The following is a 16,953-nucleotide window of genomic DNA, read 5'->3' as shown; positions in this document are numbered from 1 at the left end:
CACCACTGGAGCTTTATGCTTTGATTAAAAAAAGATTAGAAGAGCCCGGGCGACTCACCTCCTGCGTAAATCACTGATGAAGAGGAGGGGACAGCGGCGTAGATCCCTGGTCGTGCCAGTCCTGGTGCCAGTCGTGCATGTCTGTCCCCGTTGGTGGGTTAGTGTCCCTGGCAGAGGAGAAGGCTGTGCCCTGGTAGAAGTTACGCGGCGGGGGTAAGCTGCATGGTCGGGGCTGGCAGAGAGCCGGCACCAGGTATATTTCCTTCAGTAGTTTGAAGCGTTGCCTCTGTAACCGTAGCACGCGCGAGAGATCCTTGTTTTCCGCTAAGCCCTCCGTGTGTGAGGCGCTCCCCCTTCCTCCTCCTTCTCTCTGTAAAGTAGAGAGGAGCTCGCATTCACTCGCACACACACACACACACACTCTCACGCACGCTCTTACACACACACACACACACACACGGAACGTCCAGGTTGCTTGCTGGTCCGCTCACCGTCAGACAGCAGTTGCTTAGCGCACGCAGAAAATCGCCATTGCTGCTGCAGGTCCTCTCTCCTCACGCGTGTGTGTGTGTGTGTGTGTGTGTATGAGTGAGGGATGGAGTTATGGTGTGTGCTAGAGAGAGACGGAGAAGGGAATGGAGCGAAAGAATGAGGGAGCAAAAAAACAGAGAGGAGGAGGCAGCACAAGGATATAGGGATGTGGAACGGAGGTTAAGGGATTCTGAGGGAGGGAGGGAGGGAGGGAGGGATTCTGGGGTGGAGAGAGATGGACAGATAGGGATTCTGGGAGGGAGGGAAAGAGAGAGGGGGATTCTGTTAGAGAGAGAGGGAGGAGGGAGAGAGGAAAAGGGGGAGTCTAATGAGATGTGTGTGTGTGTGTGTGTGTGTGTGTGTGTGTCATGGTTTAACAGTAGACAGATGCATACATCACCTTATCTCAGTAGCTAAGCCAACATGATACACACACAATCATCAGAGCTTTAATCCTGGAGACAGGAGGGGTGGAGGGGTACTGTACTTCTACTGAAGGGCTTTGTGTTTGTCCGTGGAGGACAGCTGTACGGCGTGTTTGTTCATACCTTCTTCAGTACCTTCTTCATCAGAGGTTTATTACGACAAGTTCAGTACAAGTCCACTGCACCTTACTCTGTCTCAATTTCCTCAGCTCCCCGTGGCGTGTGTGCTGGTGTGTGTGTGTGTGTGTGTGTGTGTGTGTGTGTGTGTGTGTGAGAGAACGATTCCATCTGTGTGTACATAATGCTCATTGAGAAGACAACGCTGGTGTGTTTGTTGTCCTTCCCCATCTGTCAGGGGCTGGTAAACTGGGTTTCTAATATACCTTTGGTGTTTTAATTGGATGGTGTTTTCAGCATGATACTGTTTAACAAACAGGGTCCTGAGAAGACACACGGCGAGAATGTGACACGCTGAAGTAGTTATTCTCTTTCTAGACAGTTATGTGCGTGCGTGCGTGCGTGTGCGTGCGTGTGCTGTCCTAGGTAGGGATCTCCTGGTGAGAACCAATAGTAACCACTGTTATCATCCTGTGCTATCAATTACACTCTATCTCTCTCCTTCTCGCACTCACCCAAGCCCTGCCTCTCTCTCTACCTCTCCCCCTCTCTCACTCACTCCCCCCTCTCTCTCTACCTCTCCCCCTCTCTCACTCACTCCCCCCTCTCTCTCTACCTCTCCCCCTCTCTCACTCACTCCCCCCTCTCTCTCTACCTCTCCCCCTCTCTCACTCACTCCCCCTCTCTCTCTACCTCTCCCCCTCTCTCACTCACTCCCCCCTCTCTCACTCACTCCCCCCTCTCTCTCTACCTCTCCCCCTCCCTCACTCACTCCCCCCTCTCTCACTCACCTCCCCCTCTCTCACTCACCTCCCCCTCTCTCTCTACCTCTCCCCCTCTCTCTACCTCTCCCCCTCTCTCACTCACCTCCCCCTCTCTCTCTACCTCTCCCCCTCTCTCACTCACCTCCCCCTCTCTCTCTCTCTCACTCACTCCCCCTCTCTCTCTACCTCTCCCCCTCTCTCACTCACCTCCCCCTCTCTCTCTACCTCTCCCCCTCTCTCACTCACCTCCCCCTCTCTCTCTCTCTCACTCACTCCCCCTCTCTCTCTACCTCTCCCCCTCTCTCACTCACTCCCCCCTCTCTCTCTTTCTCTCCTCCAACACACACACAATAATATTACTATTCCCATCACACAGTCCCACAGCAGAGTATTTTAATCTAGGATCCACCTAAGCTGCAAAAAGATCAGAAATTCTCTTTTTCTCTTTCCAGCCATATCTGATGATTAAAGGAATAAGTACACAGATGGATATTGAAACACGTTTGAAATAACAAATAATACAAATATGCTTACATGAGGATTACTCTGAATGCCCCACCCCCTCGTGGTTTGGTGAAAATGGTAACAAATTACATCAGTCCGTTTTTTTGGGGTTATTATTGTAGTCCCAGTCTTGTCTTTAACATAGCCCCAGTCCTGACATTAGTTGCGTAATATTAGTCCTGACATTAGTCATGTAATATTAGTCCTGACATTAGTCACATAGTCTTTATCCTAAGGTTAGTAACATAGTCCCAGTCTGTCCATTCTAATCAGTTTGTTCCTTTTCAGGGTTAATTCGACCCTTGGGTCTCATGGCTCACTTTCCCCTTCTGATGAGCAATATTACACCAACCACCCAGCCACCCTCCCTGCCTGAACACCCAACACCCACCCACCCTGCCTGAACAACCCAACACCACCCACCCTGCCTGAACACCCAACGCCCACCCACCCTGCCTGAACACCCTCCACCCACCCACCCTGCCTGAACACCCAACATCCACCCACCCTGCCTGAACACCCAACACCCACCCACCCTGCCTGAACACCCTCCACCCACCCACCCTGCCTGAACACCCAACACCCACCCACCCTGCCTGAACACCCAACACCCACCCACCCTGCCTGAACACCCAACACCCACCCACCCTGCCTGAACACCCAACACCCACCCACCCTGCCTGAACACCCACCCACCCACCCTGCCTGAACACCCAACACCCACCCACCCTGCCTGAACACCCAACACACTGGCACCCACCCACCACACTGACACCCACCCACCCTGCCTTGACACCCACCCACCCTGCCTTAACACCCACCACCCACCCTGCCTGAACACCCACCACACTGACACCCATCCACCCTGCCTGAACACCCACCACACTGACACCCATCCACCCTGCCTGAACACCCACCACACTGACACCCATCCACCCTGCCTGAACACCCACCATCCACCCTGCCTGAACACCCACCACACTGACACCCATCCACCCTGCATGAACACCACCCACCCTGCCTGCCTGAACACCCACCACACTGACACCCATCCACCCTGCATGAACACCACCCACCCTGCCTGCCTGAACACCCACCACACTGACACCCATCCTGCCTGCATGAACACCACCCATACTGCATTAACACCACCCACCCTGCATACCTGAACACCACCCACCCTGCATACCTGAACACCCACCACACTGACACCCACCCACCATGCATGAACACCACCCACCCAGCCTGAACACCCACCACACTGACACTAACCCACCATGCATGGACACCACCCACCCAGCCTGAACACCCACCACACTGACACCCACCCTGCTTGCCTACTGCCTAGGTGGCTTCAGTTGGGGGTGTGGCATACTACACACACGCTACTCGCTCTTTAGCTTCATGTTATTATCAGATTGGAAGTCAATGTATTATTGCCCCCTCAAAGCAGCCATGAAAGCTTTGTCTGACGTGCCAGAAAGGCCTTTTAGATCCCACCTTGGGATTAATGTCACTGTAGTGAGCTGTTAAGGGTTGACCTTGAAGATTATTCTCCATTAATGGAATGGATATTTCTCCGTTAGAGGTCGTTGGTCTGGCTGTGAAGGCTAGTATAAATAGCTCCTACTGTCTCCTTTATAGACCACGGCTGTGTTCCAAATGGCACTCTATTCCCTGTATCACACGCTATTTCTGACAAGAACAAAGTAAGCCTGGTTTAAAAATAGCCTAATAAGTAGTGAATAGTGCTCAATTTGGTACGCAGACCTTGGCTCCCTCACCTCTCGCAAAGGCTGGAGAACTGCTTGTCTAAGCAAATGGCTGAAGCTCTCCAAGAATGAAAGCATCCGTCTGACATGCCCTGGGAAGTGAATGCGTTTGGACCGTCTGTGTGGATTTTATCCTCTTAAGGGTGAGAAAGAACTCCAGACATGGACAGCGCATGGACCTTTCCTTTCACACATCCGTTGGTATTTTTTATTTGTATCTTATTTTTTTTACCTTTGCCTCTCTGAGAGATCTATGTGAAGTTGAGATGGGGGCAACGTAAGAGTTAAGATCCTCTTCAGCAGAGGACTCTGGTGGTTCCACCATTGGGAAGCCTGGCCAGAGGAGAGCTCGGATCGAGACGGAGGGACGTCGACCATTTAGAAGAACCCCTGTAGGGATTTTTGGGGTTTGAGCTCAGCCTGAAGGTAGAAGTCGTCACGGACCATGTCGCTCGGCGTGGAAGCACCAGGGTCTGGTAGTGGAGGTTGGCTTCAACATCAAGCCAATGGAAAGGGGTGGGGGGGGGGTTCTTGGATGGTGCAGGCAGGGAACACAGCCCCCAGTGAGTCTGGGTGGACGAAGACATTTGCTAGAGTTAGACCCTGTAGTTGATCTCTTCATGTGGCCGTGTGTCAACCTGCAGGAGGTTGTCAACCCTCTGATGTACGCTGAGAACCGCCATCCTTGGGTACACGGCAGTTACTACTCCCCTTTAAACGTTCATTCCGTTTGACCTGGCATGCCCCCCGCCCCCCTCCCCCCCGCGGCCGTCAGGGTAATTCATAATTAGCGAACTACAATCGTTTATTAATATGTTCTAAATTGACTTGCCAGGGAAAATAAATGTAGAGTGTAAATAAAATCAAGACGATGGCTGTGTTGGTTGGTTGAAAGGATCAACATCTGGCGTTAGCTTTCCCCGTGCCAGGGTTTCCCCGACGGCATGTACTCAGTGGAGGGGTGTTTTGGTGTGTCTCGTCTCAGTATCTGTTGTCGACTGGCTGCCTTGCATTCCTCCGGCTGTACCACACAGCAACGTTAAACCACCGTGTAGTTTTCTTGCAGTCTTCTACAATGGAGTAGATGAGTATTCACGTTGTATTCACGTTGTATTCACGTTGTATTCACGCTGTGTTACAAAGTGTGTTCTGTTGTAGTTTTTGCGGGGATTGATCTACAGAAAGTATTGAATGATGTCGGTGAAGAATAAAATCATTAAAAATATTGACAGAAGAAATAAGTAAAAATGGTCATGTACTATGTAAAATGGATTCTGTGAAGTAATCATCATACTTTAAATGTCTGTCCCCCTCTCATAACATCTGTACATTTCCTCAGTCAGGGATTACATTTCTAGCACATAGTCAACTATAAATACCAGGGAGCTCTTTGAGAAGTCTCTTAAAAAGGCAGACTATCTCTTTAAGTATGGCCAAGTTAATAATTATACTGTGGATGATGTATCAAACCCCCAAGAAACATCAAAGATACAGTCCATCCTTCTGAACTGAGATGCAGTATGAGGCTATTGGTAATTTTAAAATGGCAACCTAGTTCAATTGTTGCTGTTTTAAAAAATGATGTATATTTTTTAAAACATCCTATACCCAAAGGCACTAACATAATACTGCAATCATAATGTGAAATTAACACACTTTCAAATATTTATCTAACCATGTTACTGTTTTATTTGTCATTGATAAAAATACATTTTTCTCTTATTATTTTGTAGACTGAAGTCCCATCTGGGGAGAACTGCAGAACACTATGGATATTTAAGTCTGCTGCTTGCCTTAGAGTCATAAAGGAGATATTCTGTCCAGAGTATAGTGCACGAGTAGGTGATATTTTTTGCCCCTGACATCATACAGGAAGATATCAATGTGCCTTTCCATTTGGTGCTGGAGTCATAAACTGGGCATAGAGAGAAAGAGATTTCCTTGAGATTGCGCCACCATTACGAGGGGAATGGAATCGCTCCATCTACCGGGATGGCGGTGGTTCTACTGACAGGAAGATCACTCTTTGCAGACCAGTTGGTACCAGTTTGAATGAGATGGTTCTCTACAGCAGAGAACAGTCGGAACCAGTGTGGATGAGAAGGTTCTCTCTAGTACAGAACAGTCAGTACCAGTGTGGATGAGATGGTTCTCTTTAGTACAGAACAGTCGGTACCAGTGTGGATGAGATGGTTCTTTCCAGGACAGAACCGTCGGTACCAGTGTGGATGAGATGATTCTCTCCAGTACAGAACCGTCGGTACCAGTGTGGATGAGATGATTCTCTCCAGTACAGAACAGTCAGTACCAATGTGGATGAGATGGTTCTCTCTAGTGCAGAACAGTCGGTACCAGTGTGGATGAGATGGTTCTATACAGCACAGAACAGTCGGTACCAGTGTGTATGAGATGGTTCTATACAGCACCGAACAGTCGGTACCAGTGGTGTATGTGATGGTTCTATACAGCACAGAACAGTCGGTACCGGTGTGTATGAGATGGTTCTATACAGTACAGAACAGTCAGTACTAGTGTGGATGAGATGGTTCTATACAGCACAGAACAGTCGGTACCAGTGTGTATGTGATGGTTCTATACAGTACAGAACAGTCAGTACCAGTGTGGATGAGATGGTTCTATACAGCACAGAACAGTCAGTACCAGTGTGGATGTGATGGTTCTATACAGTACAGAACAGTCGGTACCAGTGTGTATGAGATGGTTCTATATAGTACAGAACAGTCGGACCAGTGTGTATGAGATGGTTCTATACAGTACAGAACAGTCAGTACCAGTGTGGATGAGATGGTTCTATACAGCACAGAACAGTCAGTACCAGTGTGGATGTGATGGTTCTATACAGTACAGAACAGTCGTACCAGTGTGTATGAGATGGTTCTATACAGTACAGAACAGTCGGTACCGAGTGTGTATGTGATGGTTCTATACAGTACAGAACAGTCAGTACCAGTGTGGATGAGATGGTTCTATAACAGCACAGAACAGTCAGTACCAGTGTGGATGTGATGGTTCTATACAGTACAGAACAGTCAGTACCAGTGTGTATGAGATGGTCTATATAGTACAGAACAGTCGGACCAGTGTGTATGAGATGGTTCTATACAGTACAGAACAGTCAGTACTAGTGTGGATGAGATGGTTATATACAGCACAGAACAGTCAGTACCAGTGTGGATGTGATGGTTCTATACAGCACAGAACAGTCAGTACCAGTGTGGATGTGATGGTTCTATACAGTACAGAACAGTCGGTACCAGTGTGTATGAGATGGTTCTATACAGTACAGAACAGTCGGTACCAGTGTGTATGTGATGGTTCTATACAGTACAAAACAGTCAGTACCAGTGTGGATGAGATGGTTCTATACAGCACAGAACAGTCAGTACCAGTGTGGATGTGATGGTTCTATACAGTACAGAACAGTCGGTACCAGTGTGTATGAGATGGTTCTATATAGTACAGAACAGTCGGACCAGTGTGTATGAGATGGTTCTATACAGTACAGAACAGTCAGTACCAGTGTGGATGAGATGGTTCTATACAGCACAGAACAGTCAGTACCAGTGTGGATGTGATGGTTCTATACAGCACAGAACAGTCAGTACCAGTGTGGATGTGATGGTTCTATACAGTACAGAACAGTCGGTACCAGTGTGTATGAGATGGTTCTATACAGTACAGAACAGTCGGTACCAGTGTGTATGTGATGGTTCTATACAGTACAGAACAGTCAGTACCAGTGTGGATGAGATGGTTCTATACAGCACAGAACAGTCAGTACCAGTGTGGATGTGATGGTTCTATACAGTACAGAACAGTCGGTACCAGTGTGTATGAGATGGTTCTATATAGTACAGAACAGTCGGACCAGTGTGTATGAGATGGTTCTATACAGTACAGAACAGTCAGTACCAGTGTGGATGAGATGGTTCTATACAGCACAGAACAGTCAGTACCAGTGTGGATGTGATGGTTCTATACAGTACAGAACAGTCAGTACCAGTGTGGATGTGATGGTTCTATACAGTACAGAACAGTCAGTACCAGTGTGGATGAGATGGTTCTATACAGTACAGAACAGTCAGTACCAGTGTGGATGAGATGGTTCTATACAGCACAGAACAGTCAGTACCAGTGTGGATGTGATGGTTCTATACAGTACAGAACAGTCAGTACCAGTGTGGATGAGATGGTTCTATACAGTACAGAACAGTCGGTACCAGTGTGTATGAGATGGTTCTATACAGTACAGAACAGTCAGTACCAGTGTGGATGAGATGGTTCTATACAGCACAGAACAGTCGGTACCAGTGTGTATGAGATGGTTCTATACAGTACAGAACAGTCAGTACCAGTGTGGATGAGATGGTTCTCTCTAGTACAGAATAGTCGGGACCAATGTGGATGTACAGCTCAAAAAGTCTCTTAATTTTAACCCTTCTGTTCCTTACTGAAAACCTTCCTTTATGACTTTTTTGGAAAGGGAAGAAAAGGGTTCAGGTCACAAAGCAGTGCGCTATAACAGTGTGCTGTGCTGTTTGCCATGCAGGCTGAGTGCAGTGAAATCCATTTTTGTTTCCTAAATAATGGATCGCTGTGCATCAAACATACTAATAAAGGTAAAAGAATATATATAATGTGCGTGCGCGTGCGCGTTCGTGTGCACGTGCGTGGTTAAGAGGCATGATGGTTCATTTTCATGGGTGTATGTCTGTTATATAAGCTGCTGTACATCATTGGAATGACTTCATTGCTGCCCAATGTGTCGGTTTTACTGTTGACACGTTGCTGTGATTCATGGTTGCTGTGTCCTGTGAACATCCAATATGGTTACAGGGGTTTTTACTCAAACGCTTCTTTGGAACTCTTACTTGCAGTTTCTGACTTTCTCGATCTCTCTTCAATTTAGTTTTTTTGATTCAGTATTTCATTTTAAATGTTAGCACGATAACCAATTGGACTACCAGTGGAACCATAATGTACAACCGAGTAGAACCAAATCAAAGGTTTAAGAACAAGTTGAAAAAATATGTTTTACGGTTGGCCTAGAACAGCAGGCTGGTTTTTCTGTTGGACGTGATTCCTCACCATATGACAGACAGAAGTGCAGCGCGTCCCCAGCTCTCTGCATCCTCCCCTGGAGGGGTGGCCGTGCGATCAGAGAGGCCTTTGAACTCTGGAGGAATGTTCTGGACATTTTGGAAAGACATTTGTTTTGTAGTGTGGATATGCAGCACTCTGTCAGGTTCTGCGGTAGTTCTGTAAGGAGTCTGGTTTCCTTTCTCAATCACAAGATAACTTCACACCTGTCTGTCTCCACCTCTACTGGCTTTTGATAAAACCCCAGTCTATGTGGGCAGCCAGCTGGTGGACCTTGTTCTAAATAGATGGGTTGCAGCTGAAGTGACTTTTTACAGGTTAGCAGAATTAACCGTCAGGTTGGGTTGGATTGTAGTCAAGAGAAAGGTTAACGTTGGGTAAAATGTAAATTGTCTCCCCTGTCGCGTATCAACCAAGCAACTGGACATTTAGCTGTACGGCCTCTGGATCTGAAGTGTTAGAGTGCTCTGTCTATTTGGAGAGGCCAGTGTAACGAAGATCTCAAGTACCACAGACCTTGGCTCCTGCTGCAGCCTGCATGTGTGTGTGCTTGACTGCCTGCGTTGTGAATCTTCTTACCTGTGGTCCTACGTGCGTGTACCATTTTTGCCTGTGGTCCAGTATGTTTGTGTCTTATTGCCTGTGGTCCAGTATGTTTGTGTCTTATTGCCTGTGGTCCAGTATGTTTGTGTCTTATTGCCTGTGGTCCAGTATGTTTGTGTCTTATTGCCTGTGGTCCAGTATGTTTGTGTCTTATTGCCTGTGGTCCAGTATGTGTGTGTCTTATTGCCTGTGGTCCAGTATGTTTGTGTCTTATTGCCTGTGGTCCAGTATGTTTGTGTCTTATTGCCTGTGGTCCAGTATGTTTGTGTCTTATTGCCTGTGGTCCAGTATGTGTGTGTCTTATTGCCTGTGGTCCAGTATGTGTGTGTCTTATTGCCTATGGTTTGTGTTTTATTGCCTGTGGTCCAGTATGTGTGTGTTTTTTTTCCTGTGGTCCAGTATGTGTGTGTCTTATTGCCTATGGTCCAGTATGTGTGTGTCTTATTGCCTGTGGTCCAGTATGTTTGTGTCTTATTGCCTGTGGTCCAGTATGTTTCTGTCTTATTGCCTGTGGTCCAGTATGTTTGTGTCTTATTGCTTATGGTCCTGTGTGTGTGTGTGTGTATGTGTGTGTCTTATTGCCTGTGGTCCAGTATGTGTGTGTTTTTTTGCCTGTGGTCCAGTATGTGTGTGTCTTATTGCCTGTGGTCCAGTATGTTTGTGTCTTATTGCCTGTGGTCCAGTATGTTTGTGTCTTATTGCCTGTGGTCCAGTATGTTTGTGTCTTATTGCCTGTGGTCCAGTATGTGTGTGTTTTTTTGCCTGTGGTCCAGTATGTGTGTGTTTTTTTGCCTGTGGTCCAGTATGTGTGTGTCTTATTGCCTGTGGTCCAGTATGTTTGTGTCTTATTGCCTGTGGTCCAGTATGTTTGTGTCTTATTGCCTGTGGTCCAGTATGTTTGTGTCTTATTGCCTGTGGTCCAGTATGTTTGTGTCTTATTGCCTGTGGTCCAGTATGTTTGTGTCTTATTGCTTATGGTCCAGTATGTTTGTGTCTTATTGCCTGTGGTCCAGTATGTTTGTGTCTTATTGCTTATGGTCCAGTATGTTTGTGTCTTATTGCCTGTGGTCCAGTATATTTGTGTCTTATTGCTTATGGTCCTGTGTGTGTGTGTCTTATTGCCTGTGGTCCAGTATGTTTGTGTCTTATTGCCTGTGGTCCAGTATGTTTGTGTCTTATTGCCTGTGGTCCAGTATGTTTGTGTCTTATTGCCTGTGGTCCAGTATGTTTGTGTCTTATTGCTTATGGTCCTGTGTGTGTGTATGTGTGTGTCTTATTGCCTGTGGTCCTGTGTGTGTGTGTGTGTGTGTGTGCATCTTCTTGCCTATGTTCCTCCGTGCGTGTGCGTCTCCTCTCTCCATCTCTCTGTCTCTATCTCTCCCCCTCTCCCCTCTGGTTGTGCGTGTGTTCTCTGTGTATCTGCTTGTCTAGGGCCCGTGGAGTGTGGAGATGAGAGGGATAGAGACATGTTTCCCTCTGATCTGGGCTGTGTTCAGTTAGACACAGACTCTGATTGTCCTGTTGACTGGATGTGCTCACTTGCATCAGTGCTAAGCCACGCCTGTGTGTCCACGCCTGTGTGTCCACAACTATACGTTCTATATGTTCAATATGTTCTACATTGTAAATCTACGGTACAACGCATTGCTCACATTCATTCACGTCTGGCCTTTTGTTGATTTTAACTCTCTTGTTCTCAAGTTTCTAACTTTTTAGTCATTCAGCAGACGCCATTATCCAGAGCCAGTCACAGGAGCTGTTGTGGATAAGTGCTTGCTCAAGGGATCAGCAGCCCATTTTTTACATCAGCAAAGGATTCGATCCACATCCTTTGGGTTCCTGGCCCATTTCTCTAACCACTGGGCCCCCTGTTATAACTGCATTAATGTCTTGTTAGTTATGTTCTGTAGTCAGTTGAAATGGGATTACAGGGAGTCATCCCAAACATTCACACACTCTGGCAGCCTTGCAAAATGAAAACCTGCCTTTACTGGAATAGAAAATAGGAACAGAGATCTCTGTTGCTTTGGTTTATCTCTCTGCCCAATGTGTTGTCCTGATGCCACTCATCAATCCCTCAGAGTCCCTCCTCTCTGCATTAGCATTTTGATATCACCAAAGTGTCCATGACTTGGCAGTTTTCATGGCGCTTGTCTTTATTGCTACCAGGTAGGGGTTTTTCATCGACAGATAAAACAGCACTCCAATTTCCCCATTGAGGTGTATTTTCTGATATGGGTCTTCTGTTTAAAGAAATGAACAACCTTGTGACTGGCCGTTTCCGTCGCAACCCGAGTCGAAATAGAATTGTCACAAAATCATGTTTGTCACCTCTCCTCATCCTTCCCTTAATTCTCCTCTCTACCCCCCGCCCTCAGCCCCCCTCAGCTCCCCGTTGAGGCGATGCCATCTCTGTCCCAGTGGGCCCAATTAAAGCCTTAAAAGTCTTTGTTCTCTGTGGGGACCCCTGTTAGTTATTAGAGCAAACATCAATTGTTCTCTCCTGCTGTCATGTTTTTTGAGTGAGAGGGATGATTTTGTCTACCGTGCAAAAAAAGCGGGCTATGATGGATCAGACATACCCCTTAATCACCACTGCCCTTTATACACTGTTGGTTGAAATCTATGGTCTGATCAATCTCTGATGAATGAACCCAATGCTAAGACATAGTGACATTTGTACCTGAGTTCCACTGTCATATTCAGAATACAGGCATCCTTGTTGTCTGATTTGACTCTTGATTGTGATGTTGGCATCGTCGACATGCTCAAAATCTCCTTTTCAGCATTTTAGGTATACACACAGGACCACAGGCAAAGAGTGAATCGATTCCCCCCCCCCGGGAATTGATTCACTCTTTGTGCAATTTCACATTGTCTCAAAGAATATTGATTCCCCAATTATGGGGTATTGCGATTAAACGTGAATTGGAGCGATCTGGTTCTGTCATAATGGCTTCTGTCACTGTCCGTAGGCTGATAAGAGAAATATTACTTTTAGCAAGGTGTCTTCCTATAGCAGGCTAATAGGTTTTAGCACTGAATAGCTTTCTAAATGATTATATAGTGTCTGGTCTGGTATTCGACGGCGCTGCTAACAGTACTTTAATACTGTGGCAACATAGGTTTGATTCAGGCCTCATCGCTATGGCAGCATGCTCTCCAGTCTTCCCCAGTTCCCTTCCTCTATCAATAAATCCATACAGTGCCTGACTGAGTTGGGGATTTCATGATTCACATAATTAAATGTGGTTAGTGAATATCACTAAACATAGCAATGATAGCGATGGTTTGTATTCTGAGTAGCTGCCCGGCACGGTGGCGTCCTGCTAGTGTTTCTCTGTTGGAGTGGCCACGTGCGCACGTAACTTACTGCAGCTGTTATTGACAGTAGTTTATAGGATGTCTCAAAGTTTACCATTGGCTTTTTCCGTTTGCGAGGAGGGCTTTTCCAACGGCACAGTTCATTTTGTCAAAATGTTGGTCGTGTGAAGTAAGGATGTGACCTCATCAGGTTTTTATTTCTACTTTCCACCCCTGCCCGTGGTGATATTATGTCGTGTTTGTTTTCACGTTAACCCTAATTTTGGACATGGAGCAAAGGTGTAGCAGGAGCGCGTCAGGTGTTATCAAATAATAAATCACCACAGGGGCACTTGGAGTGGAGATGATGGACAAAAAAAAAACGAGAAACATTTACACTGGATAGCTTAGAACATTTTATTCAAGGCACTCATGTGGATTAAAAGTAAAAAACCCTTTAATGTACTGGCTTAATGTTCATAAAAAATCAGCTTGTCAATACCACAGTTAAAATAAGCAATTATATAGCCTTCATAATGTAGCACCGCTGGTTCTTACAATTAGACGGTTGAAAACTGAATGAGACTGCATGTACACGGGGTTAGAGGGAAGACAACCAGGACAGCAGCTCTCCAGGTTGAACAGCCCTGGATTAGTCTATGCTGCCGTTGTGTTTACTCTCTGATTATTAGGTCTCCACATATGTGTGTGTGTGTATGTATGTATATGTGTATATGTACACTCACCTAAAGGATTATTAGGAACACCATACTAATACTGTGTTTGACCCCCTTTCGCCTTCAGAACTGCCTTAATTCTACGTGGCATTGATTCAACAAGGTGCTGAAAGCATTCTTTAGAAATTTTGGCCCATATTGATAGGATAGCATCTTGCAGTTGATGGAGATTTGTGGGATGCACATACAGGGCACGAAGCTCCCGTTCCACCAAATCCCAAAGATGCTCTAATGGGTTGAGATCTGGTGACTATGGGGGCCATTTCAGTACAGTGAACTCATTGTCATGTTCAAGAAACCAATTTGAAATTATTCGAGCTTTGTGACATGGTGCATTATCCTGCTGGAAGTAGCCATCAGAGGATGGGTACATGGTGGTCATAAAGGGATGGACATGGTCAGAAACAATGCTCAGGTAGGCCGTGGCATTTCAACGATGCCCAATTGCCACTAAGGAGCCTAAAGTGTGCCAAGAAAACATCCCCCACACCAATAAACCACCACCAGCAGCCTGCACAGTGGTAACAAGGCATGATGGATCCATGTTCTCATTCTGTTTACGCCAAATTCAGACTCTACCATCTGAATGTCTCAACAGAAATTGAGACTCATCAGACCAGGCAACATTCTTCCAGTCTTCAACTGTCCAATTTTGGTGAGCCCATTCTCCTCTGACCTCTAGCATCAACAAGGCATTTTCCCTCATAGGACTGCCACAAACTGGATGTTTTTCCCTTTTCACACCATTCTTTGTAAACCCTAGAAATGGTTGTGCGTGAAAATCCCAGTAACTGAGTAGATTGTGAAATACTCAGATCGGCCCGTCTGGCACCAACAACCATGCCACGCTCAAAATTGCTTAAATCACCTTTCCCATTCTGACATTCAGTTTGGAGTTCAGGAGATTGTCTTGACCAGGACCACACCCCTAAATGCATTGAAGCAACTGCCATGTGATTGGTTGATTAGATAATCGCATTAATGAGAAATTTAACAGGTGTTCCTAATAATCCTTTAGGTGAGTGCATATATATGTATGTATATATGTGTGTGTGTGTGTGTATATATATATATATATGTGTGTGCGTGTGCGTGTGCGTGTGCGTGTGCGTGTGCGTGTGCGTGTGCGCGTGCGCGTGCGCGTGCGCGTGTGCAAAAGTGTTATATATTTATTTATTTATTTGATGGAGTGGGTATCCAATGTTTTTCTTAGGTCAATAGGTCATATTCTAAGCCTATGATAACCTGACAGGAGAGTAGGGAAGGAAAAACACCTCAGGCCTATTTAGGCATTTGCCACTGATGTTGTGCTGTCTGGTTTATCTGCTTTGCATCATTGTGCAAAGAGCAGAGAGTCAAGTTCAAATATAATAAATAATTGTTTGCGACATCAAGATGATGGCTTTTTGTAATTGTCAGTAGTCATTGGGTTCGTAACATTCCCAAGCCTTAGATTGCTTAGCCTCTGGCGACAATAACATACCAGAAAATTCAACAGCATTCAGACCTTTTCCTCAGTAACACACACACAAACACACCCACACACACTCCCTTAATTTAATTAATTTCAATTTGAAGGCATGGGAAACATTTGTTTCCATTGCCAAAGCAAGTGGAATGTAAGAAAGCTATAATGCATAACTAAAGTGAACATTTGTTTCTCTCACACACACACACACACACACACACACGCACACACACATTCTCACACACCCACACACACAACTAACTGTATTTCATTACAACGTAAAGTTGTTAAGGCTTCCCTTTCTTTCCGCCGTTCTGTCATTGTCCGTGATGAAGTTTAACTAATATGTTGTGCTGTAGACTTTCTGATTCCATTTGGACTGGTTCTCCTGCCACCTGCTCAGCCTCAGGTGTTTTCTGAGCCCGCTCGTTCCCAAAATCAGAATTGATCGCACAGCTGTATTGTCGTAAGCCGGCAGACTTTCTGCTCCAGGTCTTATCTGACTTTATCTGATTCCACCTCTGCTGTGAAAAGCCATTGCCATAGAAACCGGCTATAATTCATCAGAAAGATCAAGTTGAAAGATCAGAACCTAAGTGGGTAACCTCCCTGGCTCTTTCCATCTGTATATATCTCTCTCTCTCTTCATCCATGTCTCTGTCTGGGGTGTGTGTGTGCGCAGGTGTGTGCGCCTGCCTGCCTTTTACCTCTGTCTTATTCGTCTTCAGATGTCCCAGATGGCTCTGGAATGACACAGAGTAACGAAACTAGACTTGTGCTTCTAGTAGTCTGTGAGAAACTAAGATGTATGGACCTCTAGTTCCTCATGAATGTGTTATTTATTTACTTTATAGAAAGCGGGGAACCATTCGTTCCTGAAAACAAATTGTCAGTAATGGTTGTACAGTTACAGGTCTTGCTCTTTCTTTTGTAATGAAGGCGCCCTGCGTATTTTGTCTTTGGCGAACATCACATCAACCGAGATGGGCCCACAGGCCTTGAGTCAAAACTAGCGCTCTGTGGAGGATTTAGGGGGCAAATCGGGACTCAACTCCATTTTATTTACCGTAATGGGTTTTTCCCTCCATTACCAGCCCCGCGGGCTAAAACACCAATTACCATGGCTTGGAAGGAAAAGCTTAAGGATCATTCAAGTCTGTCTGCCAGTATATTGGGGACGTATTGAATTAATGTAAAGGTGTTTTTGCAGTTTATAGTGGCTGATCCTACAGAGGCTGGGAGGGGACGTTGTATTAGCAAATTAGCCAGCTTTAACGCGCATCACCAGGTTACTAACAATGAGCCGCTGTACCGGAGGAGGCCTGTATCGGAGGGTTAGCCTGGGATTCACCTCTCATAGACTCGCTTAATGGTGAGTATTTGTCCCGGGCCATTGACTGTTATTTGATTATGAGAAGCAGTAGTTCCTGGTTTGTCGTTGTTGTGCGACGGATGTACGGCTGTTGGCTGCTGTTAACGTAAGCAGTTAAAAAATACATTCCTTATTGTGCATTTACATTCAGCATAAAAACTCCAGAACCAGTGAAGGTGTTTTCTGGTAGGGTCCAGCAGATGGTTAATGTATGCTATATGTCATGTACACATTTA

General features: G+C 46.0%; 2 protein-coding genes across 12 annotated transcripts in view; one reads left to right on the top strand and one right to left on the bottom strand.

Moving 5' to 3' along the window:
• The window catches only part of insyn2a (inhibitory synaptic factor 2A), a 36,352-nt gene extending 35,670 nt beyond the window's left edge, over nucleotides 1-682 (bottom strand). Inside the window, exons 1-2 of one of the 2 annotated variants that reach the window (XM_020047214.3) lie at nucleotides 492-682; nucleotides 59-370 (exon numbers count right to left, since the gene is read on the bottom strand). The gene's annotated coding sequence lies outside the window, so the exon portion shown is untranslated. Of the gene's footprint in view, nucleotides 1-58 lie in introns of both variants that reach the window. The other variant, XM_020047213.3, reaches the window with a different exon arrangement.
• dock1 (dedicator of cytokinesis 1) overlaps nucleotides 1-16,953 on the top strand; it is a 263,696-nt gene that overhangs the window by 140,594 nt on the left and 106,149 nt on the right. The gene's annotated exons all lie outside the window — the stretch shown is intronic.

The sequence above is a fragment of the Esox lucius genome, chromosome 6 (genome assembly GCF_011004845.1).
Source record: "Esox lucius isolate fEsoLuc1 chromosome 6, fEsoLuc1.pri, whole genome shotgun sequence".
Taxonomy (NCBI): domain Eukaryota; kingdom Metazoa; phylum Chordata; class Actinopteri; order Esociformes; family Esocidae; genus Esox; species Esox lucius.
The sequence above is the reverse complement of the archived record's forward strand: the minus strand, read 5'-3'. Positions and strand labels throughout refer to the sequence as shown.